A 12,985-nucleotide genomic window follows, 5' to 3' on the forward strand; every position below is an offset into this window, starting at 1 on the left:
TCTTCGGATAAGCCATCATAATAAGATTGGTAGGCGTCGGATTCTCTATCAGCTGTATGAAGGGTCTGCAGTGCTCCGGTGAGTGCTACACCCCCTTCATTGTTTACACTGCTCTGTATTTTTAGAGGTGACTGTGCCTGGGATTACATCTGTCCCGTTTACTTGAATGTGATGGAGCTGTAGTGATCCGTAATACCAGGCACAGCCGCTAATAAAAGTACGCCGCTGTGCCTGGTAAACAATGAAGGGGAGGCGGCGCTCACCGTACTGCTGCGGCCCCTTCAAACGGCTGATCGAAATCAGGTTCCGTCCTGAGGTTAGATGAGAATTCCAGTCTACAAACATGAGCGCCGCCTGACAGTATGGAGACGTTTCTATTAAATATGACAATGTTATAAAAAGACCAGCAGCTTCTTATTGAAGAAACGCGCCCGTCCTTGTCCTCAGTGTTGTCTAGCGTTTTGACCGCTGGTATAATACACTGCATTGTGCCTCTGGCAGGGCCTAGTAGGCTACCGTACATAGTAGACCAGGGGGACATTGTTAGGCCTCCGGTGGTCATAGAATGGGTCTAAGCTGGGGTGTGTTCTTTTTCTAGGGTCTGGTTTGGAGTCTGATTAATTTGGGAGGTCTGAATAATTTAGGGGTCTTACTTTTTACCCGAGTTCTCTCATTCTGGGACATCCTATGAAGTATATGGAGCACGCACACTACATACCTCTCATAGACTATACAGGAGCACGCCCAATCCATACCTCCCATATACTATACAGGAGCATTCTCACTACATACCTCCCATAGACTATACAGAAGCACGCTCACACCATACCTCCCATAGACTATATATGAGCACGCTCACACCATACCTCCCATAGACTATACAGGAGCATGCTCACTCCATACCTGCCAAAGACTATACAGAAGCACGCTCACACCATACCTCCCATAGACTATATAGGAGCACGCTCACTCCATACCTCCCATAGACTATACAGGAGCATTCTCACTACATACCTCCCATAGACTATACAGAAGCACGCTCACACCATACCTCCCATAGACTATATAGGAGCACGCTCACACCATACCTCCCATAGACTATACAGGAGCATGCTCACTACATACCTCCCATAGACTATACAGGAGCTCGCTCACTCCATACCTCCCATAGACTACAGGAGCATTCTCACTACATACCTCCCATAGACCATACAGGAGCACGCTCACTCCTTACCTCCCATAGACTATACAGGAGCATGCTCAATCCATAACTCCCATAGACTATACAGGAGCACGCTCACTCCATACCTCCCATAGACCATACAGGAGCACGCTCACTCCATACCTCCCATAGACTATACAGGAGCACGCTCACTCCATACCTCCCATAGTCTATACAGGAGCACGCTCAATCCATACCTCCCATAGACTATACAGGAGCACGCTCACTTGTACCTCCCATAGACTATACAGGGGTACGCTCTCTCCATACCTCCCATAGACTATACAGGAGCACGCTCACTCCATACCTCCCATAGACCATACAGGAGCACACTCGATCCATACCTCCCCTAGATTATACAGGAGCACGCTCACTCCATACTTCCCATAGACTATACAGGAGCACGCTCACTTGTACCTCCCATAGACTATACAGGAGCACGCTCACTCCATACCTCCCATAGACCATACAGGAGCACGCTCACTCCATACCTCCCATAGATTATACAGGAGCACGCTCATTCAATACCTCCCATAGACTATACAGGAGCACACTCGATCCATACCTCCCATAGACCATACAGGAGCACACTCACTCCATACCTCCCATAGACTATACAGGAGCTCGCTCACTCCATACCTCCCATAGACTATAATAGAGGGTGAAGTGCAGCCAGCTATCTGGTTTTTAACTATCGGCTCTAATGTGTACAGTGGGGGATCAGACACCCCCATTTTCATGATTAGTGGTTATACCTGCAGTCAGGCTCCTCTAATCAAGCATTTGTGGTGTATACTATCAATATCCGCGATTAGTGTGTGATATGAAGCTGTATTGTGCCCCATGTTGTGCAGTATTGTGTGCTGTATATTGCGCCATATTATTGTTTAGAGGCCGCAGACAGGGCGACGCTCTGATACATTCTGCTGGTGGGTCCTTTTGGGCCCTGCCGATACTGAAACTTCCAGTGATGTCCTCATCTAGGATTCAGACACGGTTCAGCACATCAGTAGTCTTCAGCTGTTGCAAAACTACAACTCCCAGGGCATGTTTTTGATATCTGACCCCATTCTGGTAAATTTGATGATGACACGTCTCATGACATAGCTGCGACCATGTGACACCTCTCCGCTTGGCACCCATAATCCATGGTGGAGGGTGTTTCCCATGTGGCGATTACATTAGCTGTGAAAACATTGAGCGATTCTTCTCTGGGGTCATATATTACACCATTGGCCTTGGCATGAACGCAATTTTGGGTGAGAGTCCATGAACCCGTATGTAAATGCCTGTGTTGTATGTTTTATGGGTGCGATTCTACATTTTAGAAAGTCTGTGGAATTGACCACATTGATTTGGGAATTCTTTGAGGTGATAGAAACCTCCCCAGAGGGTGTAGTGTGACCCTCCTGCCTGTATTCTTGTACCATATTACATTTTATATGGCCGCTCGGGTGTAACGGTTCACTGGGATACGCTTCTTGTGATGTCATCCAGAATGTGGGCAGATTCTATTTCTCTGCACTGTGAAGAACCTGAGCGTGATGTCATGAGGGGCGTGGCCTGTAATCTGGACGTGTTCCGTTTCCACATAATGGCCAACCGGTTATGACATCAGAAAGTTTATAAATTGGGGTCACACATTGACCACGGTGTCAGTTTCTCTTGCTGGCTCTCATCATGGAGGTGTCGCATAAGAAGAGGATGTTGGTGAAGACGTTTCCCACGATGAGTACTGTAGAGAAAATGGAGGTTGGCGGACGCCGGCTTCCGGATGATGTGGAGATGGTGGACGTGGAGGACAAAGACGAAAAAATGGAGGTTGGCGGACGCCAGTTTCCGGATGATGTGGAGATGGAGGACGTGGAGGATGAGGGTGACAAAATGGAAATTGGCGGACGCCAATTTCCTGATGATGTGGAGATGGAGGACCTTTCGGGGGCTACGGTTATCATCAGGGCCTCAAACCCCCGGAAGAGAAAGCGGCCATTTTAGTACCATCTGCCACTCGGGGCCCATTTACCATCAGGGCCCCAAACACCCGGGAGAGAAAGCGGCCATCTTAATTCCATCTGTCGCTTGGGGCCCATTTACCATCAGGGCCCCAAACCCCCGGGAGAGAAAGCGGCCATCTTAATTCCATCTGTCGCTTGGGGCCCATTTACCATCAGGGTCCCGAAATTCCTGGGAGAGAAAGCGGCCATCTTAATTCCATCCTTTACTTAGGGCCCATTCACCATCTTTAGGTGAGGTAAGTGCCGTCCACTGATGATCTTCTCCCCTCACATCTCTTCTACAGCCGCCTGGGCACTCAATTTCTGATATTTATTTTGCAGTTGTCACCCCAACATCGTGGCCTTTACCACCTAAACCATCTGAAATTCCCATGAAGACTCCTCCAGTGCTGAGAAGCAGTGACGAGCAGAACAGAAGCGAGATCCGGTAAGTCTGACGTCCTCTGCTCCGTCTTCATCTTCTGCTGGTGAAGGTTTTGTGAATGTTTTTTGCTTATTGGATTTTTCTTTTCTAGGATTCGACTATGAAAAATGTGAGAAACATGAAAAACGTCCCGGTCTCTTCTGATCCAGGACTGAGCTGTGTAAAGGTGGACTGACGGCCATATCCACGTGTGAAGACGGACCCTCCCCCTCTTCATCTCACCAATCACCGCTTGTTAAGGGGCCGGAGCCACAGAAGACATCGCAGCAACTCTACCACATTCTACAATAAATATATTTGTTTTACACATTTTTGTGCTTTTATTTTTATATTGGAGAATTTATCCAGGGAACCTTTCTTCTACGGGGAACATAAGGGTGTAGAAAAGTCATAGGTGTAATAATCTGCAGAATATATCACTGTATCTGTCACGAGGTAGAGAGGACAGAGCAATGTTCTGCAGATCTAGAGAGGTCAGTGGTGTAATAATCTGCAGAATATATCACTATGTACCTGTCAGGAGGTAGAGAGGACAGAGCAATGTTCTGCAGATCTAGAGAGGTCAGTGGTGTAATAATCTGCAGAATGTATCACTATGTACCTGTCACGAGGTAGAGAGGACAGAGAAATGTGCAGATCTCTAGAGAGGTCAGTGGTGTAATAATCTGCAGAATATATCACTATGTATCTGTCAGGCGGTAGAGAGGACAGAGCAATGTTCTGCAGATCTCTAGAGAGGTCCGTGGTGTAATAATCTGCAGAATATATCACTATGTATCTGTCAGGCGGTAGAGAGGACAGAGCAATGTTCTGCAGATCTAGAGAGGTCAGTGGTGTAATAATCTGCAGAATATATCACTATGTATCTGTCAGGAGGTAGAGAGGACAGAGCAATGTTCTGCAGATCTCTATAGAGGTCAGTGGTGTAATGATCTGCAGAATATATCACTATGTATCTGTCAGGAGGTAGAGAGGACAGAGCAATGTTCTGCAGATCTAGAGACGTCAGTGGTGTAATAATCTGCAGAATGTATCACTATGTATCTGTCAGGAGGTAGAGAGGACAGAGCAATGTTCTGCAGATCTCTATAGAGGTCAGTGGTGTAATAATCTGCAGAATGTATCACTATGTATCTGTCACGAGGTAGAGAGGACAGAGCAATGTTCTGCAGATCTCTATAGAGGTCAGTGGTGTAATAATCTGCAGAATGTATCACTATGTATCTGTCACGAGGTAGAGAGGACAGAGCAATGTTCTGCAGATCTCTATAGAGGTCCGTGGTGTAATGATCTGCAGAATATATCACTATGTATCTGTCAGGAGGTAGAGAGCACAGAGCAATATTCTGCAGATCTAGAGAGGTCAGTGGTGTAATGAGCTGCAGAATATATCACTATGTATCTGTCAGGAGGTAGAGAGGACAGAGCAATGATCTGCAGATCTAGAGAGGTCAGTGGTGTAATGAGCTGCAGAATATATCACTATGTATCTTTCAGGAGGTAGAGAGCACAGAGCAATATTCTGCAGATCTAGAGAGGTCAGTGGTGTAATGATCTGCAGAATGTATCACTATGTATCTGTCACGAGGTAGAGAGGACAGAGCAATGTTCTGCAGATCTCTATAGAAGTCAGTGGTGTAATAATCTGCAGAATATATCACTATGTATCTGTCAGGAGGTAGAGAGGACAGAGCAATGTGCAGATCTCTATAGAGGTCCGAGGTGTAATAATCTGCAGAATATATCACTATGTATCTGTCAGGAGGTAGAGAGGACAGAGCAATGTTCTGCAGATCTCTAGAGAGGTCAGTGGTGTAATAATCTGCAGAATATATCACTATGTATCTATCAGGAGGTAGAGAGGACAGAGCAATGTTCTGCAGATCTCTAGAGAGGTCAGTGGTGTAATAATCTGCAGAATATATCACTATGTATCTGTCAGGAGGTAGAGAGGACAGAGCAATGTTCTGCAGATCTCTATAGAGGTCCGTGGTGTAATAATCTGCAGAATATATCACTATGTATCTGTCAGGAGGTAGAGAGGACAGAGCAATGTTCTGCAGATCTAGAGAGGTCAGTGGTGTAATAATCTGCAGAATATATCACTATGTATCTGTCAGGAGGTAGAGAGGACAGAGCAAAATTTAGAGAAAATTTATAAAAAATAGCATTTTTCAGAATTTAAATGCATCTGCTTGTGAAACAGACGGTTATTTTTTTTCTGTAACACGGAAGGTTTTACCAGAGAATCACTGCTAAATATGTATTGTCCAGATTCTGCAGTTTTTACAAATGTCCCACACGTGGCTCTAGTGTTCTCGTGGACTAAAACACAAGCCCCAGAAGCAAAGAAGCACCTAGTGCATTCTGAGGCCTCTTTTTTATTAGAATATATTTTAGGCAGCATGCCAGGTTTGAAGAGGTGTTGAGGTGCCAAAGCAGTAGAAATTTCACAAAAGTGACCCCATTTCCGAAACTACACCCTTTAAGGAATTAATTTAGGGTTGTTATTACCATTTTGACCCCACAGTTTTTACACAACACGTATTTGAATTGGGCTGTGAAATAAAAAAAATGACATTTATTCCAATAAGATGTCATTTTTGATAAAAATGTCGTATTTTCACAGGGAACAAAATACCCCATTTTGTTGCCCAATTTGTCCTGAGTGCAGCAATACCCCATTTGTGGTGATAAACTGCCGTTTGGGCCCATGGGTGGCCTCAGAAGGGAAGGAGCGCTGTGTGTTCTTTGGAGAGCAGATTTTGCTGGATTGGTTTTCGGGTGCCATGTCGTATTTGCAGAGCCCCAGAGGTATCAAAGCAATAGAAATCCACCAGAAATGACCCCATTTTGGAAACTAGACCCCTCAAGAAATTCATTTATGGTTGTTATTACCATTTTTAACGCACTGTTTTTTCACAGCACCTATTTGAATTGGGCTGTGAAATTTAAAAAATGACATTTTTTCCAATAAGATGTCATTTTTGATAAAAATGTCTTATTTTCACAGGGAACAAAATACCCCATTTTGTTGCCCAATTTGTCCTGAGTGCAGCAATACCCCATTTGTGGCGATAAACTGCCGTTTGAGCCCATGGGAGGCCTCAGAAGGGAAGGAGCGCTGTGTGTTCTGTCACGGGCACAGGGTATGTGGACCCACTAGGCCGCTCTGCCGTAGTGGAGAGGCAGCTGACCAGGTCACAGTCTAAGCGAAAGTCAATGGCAGACAGTAATGCTTGGGTACCTGCAATAGTCCAGACGGTGGCTGTGGCTTCAGCACGGATGGAGGCTGGTGCGGCAAGTGGCGCCAGACATGGCGGGCAGTATCCGATGTAGCAGAAGACACTGGACGTGGCAGAAGACACTGGACGTGGCAAACGACAGCAGGTGCAGTAGACACGACTCCAACGCTGGTAGGCACAGGAACTAGAACAATACTTAATACAGGAACGGGTAACAGGGCACGGGTAACAACTGGAACGGGGAAACACTAAGGGACCATTTGCGAGACAGACTGTGATAGACTAACAACGCTCAGGCAAGGATCAGAAGGCCTGGGGCCTTCTTATAAACCAGGAAGTCATGGCAGTTGATGATGATGACTAGAGATGAGCGAACCGGGACAACCGAACCCGGTTTCGGTCCGAACTTCCGGAAAAGTTCGGTTCGCAGCGAATCCGAACTTCACCGGGTTCGGCCGAACCCGTTTTGACCGAACCCGGTCAAAAACATTATACAAATCGGCAGCCACTTATCTCTATCAATCACTGATAGAGAAAAGAGGCTGCTGATTAAAAATAAAATAAAAAGCATTTCATAGGTACCCGGTCGTTGTCTTGGTGACGAGTCCCTCTTCTTCCTCCAGTCCGACCTTTTCTGACGCGGCAGCCTGTGATTGGCTGCAGAGGCCTCTGCAGCCTGTGATTGGCTGCAGAGGCCTCTGCAGCCCGTGATTGGCTGCAGCGCTCACATGGGCTGCATCGTCATCAAGGAATGTCGGGCCGGATGTCGAGAGGGACGCGTCACCAAGGCAACGGCCAGGAGACCAGACTGGAGGAAGCAGGGAGTTCCCGGTAAGTATGAACGTCTTTTTTTTTACAGGTACTGTGATCGGTAGTCACTGTCCAGGGTACTGAAACAGTTACTGCCGATCAGTTAACTCTTTCAGCACCCTGGACAGTGACTATTTAGGGTATGTGCACACACACTAATTACGTCCGTAATTGACGGACGTATTTCGGCCGCAAGTACCGGACCGAACACAGTGCAGGGAGCCGGGCTCCTAGCATCATAGTTATGTACGATGCTAGGAGTCCCTGCCTCTCTGCAGGACAACTGTCCCGTACTGTAATCATGTTTTCAGTACGGGACAGTAGTTCCACGGAGAGGCAGGGACTCCTAGCATCGTACATAAATATGATGCTAGGAGCCCGGCTCCCTGCACTGTGTTCGGTCCGGTACTTGCGGCCGAAATACGTCCGTCAATTACGGACGTAATTAGTGTGTGTGCACATACCCTTACTGACGTCGCCTAGCAACGCTGCCGTAATGACGGGTGCACACATGTAGCCACCCGTCATTACGGGGCCTCATGCACACGACCATAAAAACACCCGTTATCACGGGTCGTAATTACGACCCGAAATAGCGGGCCCATAGACTTCTGTTAGCCACGGGTACCTTCCCGTTTTCCCGTTTTCTCGTGGGAAGGTGCCCGTGCCGTTAAAAAGATAGAACATGTTCTATTTTTTTATTTTACGGGCCGTGCTCGTAATTACGACTCGTAATTACGAGCACGGCCGGCCCGCCACGGGCAGCCGGCCGCTTTTGCGAACCGTGCTGTCATTATAATTATAGCAGCACGGCCCGTAAAATAGAAAAATAGAACATGTTCTATTTTTTTAACGGCACGGGCACCTTCCCGTGAGAAAACGGAAAGGTACCCGTGGGTAACAGAAGTCTATGAGCCCGTTATTGCGGGTCGTAATTACCCGCAATAACGGGTGTTTTTACGGTCGTGTGCATAATGGGAGCACGGCTCGGAAAAACAAACGGCTGCCCGTGCTCATCTCCTGAAATACTCTGTGCTGCCTTAAACTCTGTGGACAGGTCAGGATCCTGTTTCTTTTAAATGCTGCTAGGGAACCCGCTCGATCCACTATATAAGGCTGCGCTACAGTGCAGCATTTAAAAGAAACAGGATCCTGACCTGTCCACAGAGTTTAAGGCAGCACAGAGTATTTCAGGAGATGAGCGTGCAGATTCAGTGCTGCTGTGAACTCTGCTCTTACCATTACGTAGCTCTCAGTCTGTTACCTCTCCTCCACTCCTGTCCTCAAGAACACCTTCACATGATTGGCAAGTCACCACGTAATGGTAAGAGCAGAGTTCACAGCAGCACAGAGTATTTCAGGAGATGAGCGTGCGGATCTTGTGCGTGGTGGTGACTTGCCAATCATGTGAACGTGTTATAGAGGACAGGAGTGGAGGAGATGTAACAGACTGAGCTACGTAATGGTAAGAACAGAGTTCACAGCAGCACAGAGTATTTCAGGAGAGGAGCGTGCAGATTCAGTGCTGCTGTGAACTCTGCTCTTACCATTACGTAGCTCAGTCTGTTACCTCTCCTCGACTCCTGTCCTCAATAACACCTTCACATGATTGGCAAGTCACCACCCCGCACAAGATCCGCACGCTCATCTCCTGAAATACTCTGTGCTGCTGTGAACTCTGCTCTTACCATTACGTGGTGACTTGCCAATCATGTGAAGGTGTTCTGGAGGACAGGAGTGGAGGAGAGGTAACAGACTGAGAGCTACGTAATGGTAAGAACAGAGTTCACAGCAGCACTGAATCTGCACGCTCATCTCCTGAAATACTCTGTGCTGCCTTAAACTCTATGGACAGGTCAGGATCCTGTTTCTTTTAAATGCTGCACTATAGCGCAGCCTTATATAGTGGATCGAGCGGGTTCCCCAGCAGCATTTAAAAGAAACCGTGTTTGTGTATGTGTGTGTTTGTGTATATATGTGTGTTTGGGTATGTGTCTTTGTCTGTTTTTGTTTTTATATGTGTGTTTGTGTATATGTGTGTGTGTGTGTATATATGGGTGTGTTTGTGTATATGTGTTTGTGTATATGTTTGTGTATATATGGGTGTATTTGTGTATATGTTTGTGTGTAGATGTTTGTGAGTGTTTTTGTATATGTGTGTGTTTGTGTATATGGGTGTGTGTTTGTGTGTATATATGGGTGTGTTTGTGTATATGTGTTTGTGTATATGTGTGTTTGGGTATGTGTGTTTTTGTTTGTATATGTGTTTGTGTATATGTGTTCGTGTATGTGTGTGTATAACTGTGTGTGTGTGAGTTTGGATATGTGTGTTTTTGTTTGTATATGTGTGAGTTCGTGTATATGTGTGTGTGTGTTTGTCTGTTTATGTGTGTGTGTGTGTGTATCTTGTTGTGTTTGTGTATATATGTGAGTGTTTGTGTATGGTTGTTTGTGTGTGTGTGTGTGTGTGTGTGTGTGTATATCTTGTTGTGTTTGTGTATATATGTGAGTGTGTGTATGGTTGTTTGTGTGTGTGTGTGTGTGTGTTTGTGTATATGGGTGTGTGTTTATGTGTGTTTGTGTATATGTGTGTGTTTGTGTATGGTTGTGTGTGTGTGCGTGTATATATGTGTGTAGGTAAGTAGAAGTATTGGTATTGTTCACATTGATAACTGTTTTTTTATGTTGTTGCAGATTTTGATGTACCGATTGGACTACGTCTTCGATTCGTTGGACTACTGCGTAGATCTACGTTTTTTCAAATTTTAATAAAATGGTTAACGAGGGTTTTGTTGGGGATTTCTTATTTCAATAAAAAAGAATTGTCTTTGTGTTTTATTTTAAACTTTATTAGTGCCTAGATAATGGCAGTTGGCTGATTGACAGCGTCCATTATTAAGGCGGGGCTTAGTGTTAGCCGGTGCAGAGGCTAGCACTAACCACCCATTATTACCCCGGTACCCACCACCACCAGGGGTGCCGGGAAGAGCTTGGTACGATCCAGTACCCGACCATCTGTTGTGATGGTCGGGTACTGGGGCGGCCGTAGGCTGGTATTATGAGGCTGGGAAGGGCCAAAAACAGTGGACCTTCCCACCCTTGTAATGCTAGGCTGCTGCTGCTGTGTTGTATCGGGCTGGTTATAAAAGTGGAGGGACCCCCACGTCGTTTTTTTTTTTTAATTTAACAATAGACGGGTCCCCCACATTTTTAATAACCAGCCATATACAAGGCCGCAGCAGTCTGGCATTACATGGGTGGGAAGGGCCACTGGTTTTGTCCATTCCCAGGCTAATAACACTGTTGTATGTGGCTGGTTATGATAAATTGGGTGGAACCCCATGTCTTTTTTTTAAAAAATATTTAAATAAATAAATTTAAAAAAAATGACGTGGGGTCCCCCCCACTTTTATAACCAGCCCGATACAACACAGCAGCAGCAGCCTAGCATTACAAGGGTGGGAAGGTCCACTGTTTTTGGCCCTTCCCAGCCTCATAATACCAGCCTACGGCCGCCCCAGAGCCCGACCATCACAACAGATGGTCGGGTACTGGATCGTACCTGGCTCTTCCCGGCACCCCTGGTGGTGGTGGGTACCGGGGTACCGGGGTAATAATGGTGGTTAGTGTTAGCCTCTGCACCGGCTAACACTAAGCCTCGCCTTAGTAATGGATGTTGTCACTCAGACAGCGGCCATTACTAAAGTGGTAGTAATAAAATTTGAAAAGAAAAAGACAAAGATATAGATAAAATATTTTATTGAAATAAAGCACCCCCAACACAACCCTCATTAACCATTTTATTGTAGAAAAAAAAACGTCATCTAAGTAGTCCTCGAAACCGACGTAGTCCAAACACCAAACCTGTAAAAAAAAAAAAAAAAATGAAATAAAACATGTCGTAGGCTTAGATTCAGTTTAATGTGTGATACTGACTGTTATACCATGTATAGAAGCCTGCCGCGAAGTTGACTTAGATACAGGGCGCCAGCAGACAGTATCATACATGGCCATACATACATATATACAAACATACATACAAGCATGCACATATATACATGCAAATATACATACATGCAAACATACACACATATATACATGCAAACTATCATACATACATGCATACACACACACATGAAAACATACATACATACAAACAAACATGCAAAGATACATACATACATATATACAAGCATGCACATATATACATGCAAACATAAATACATGCAAACATAATTACATACATGCACATATATATAAACATACATGCAAAAATAAAAACATGCAAACATACATACATGCACATATATACATACATACATGACAACATACATACAAACATACATGACAACATACATACATGCAAAAATACATACATACACGCAAACATACATACACACATGCAAACATATATACATGAAAATATACATACAAACATGCACATGTATACATACATGCCAACATACATGCAAACATGCATGCACATATATACATACATACATACATGACAACATACATACATGCAAATATATACATGCAAATATACATACATACACACATGCACATATATACATACATGCCAACATACATGCACATATATACATACATGACAACATACATACATACATACATACATACATACATACATGACAACATACATACATACATACATATACACACATGCAAATATACATACAAACATGCATACATACATACATACATGCAAACATACATTCATGCAAACACACATACATGCAAACATACATACATACATACATTCATGCAAACATACATACATACATACAAATATACATACACACATGCACATATATACATACATACATGAGAACATACATACATACATGACAACATACATGCAAAAATACATACATGCAAACATACACACATGCAAACATACATACATACATGCAAATATATACATGCAAATATACATACAAACATGCACATATATACATACATGCCAACATACATGCACAGATATACATACATGCCAACATACATACATACATACATGCCAACATACATACATGCCAAAAAAATAAAATAATACTTTCATACTTACTTTCCTCCTGTCCGGCCTCCAGCGATGACGTTTCATCCATGTCGCCGCTGCAGCCTGTGATTGGCTGCAGAGGCGGTCACGTGGGATGAAGCGTCATCCTGACGTGCGTGACCGCCACTACAGCCTGTGATTGGCTGCAGCGGCGAAAGGGATGAAACGTCATCGCTGGAGGCCGGACAGGAGGAA

At 44.7% G+C, this 12,985-nt stretch overlaps 1 long non-coding RNA gene across 1 annotated transcript; it reads left to right on the forward strand.

Annotated features, from left to right (window-relative positions):
• Window positions 1–2,433: 2,433 nt before the first annotated feature.
• Window positions 2,434–3,970, forward strand: LOC142698178 (uncharacterized). Its single transcript, XR_012865718.1, has 3 exons — window positions 2,434–3,473; window positions 3,559–3,664; window positions 3,753–3,970. It is a non-coding gene; the product is annotated as an uncharacterized LOC142698178 (long non-coding RNA).
• The last annotated feature ends 9,015 nt before the right edge of the window (window positions 3,971–12,985 follow it).

The sequence above is a fragment of the Rhinoderma darwinii genome (genome assembly GCF_050947455.1).
Source record: "Rhinoderma darwinii isolate aRhiDar2 chromosome 12 unlocalized genomic scaffold, aRhiDar2.hap1 SUPER_12_unloc_5, whole genome shotgun sequence".
In the NCBI taxonomy this organism is placed as follows: Eukaryota; Metazoa; Chordata; class Amphibia; order Anura; family Rhinodermatidae; genus Rhinoderma; species Rhinoderma darwinii.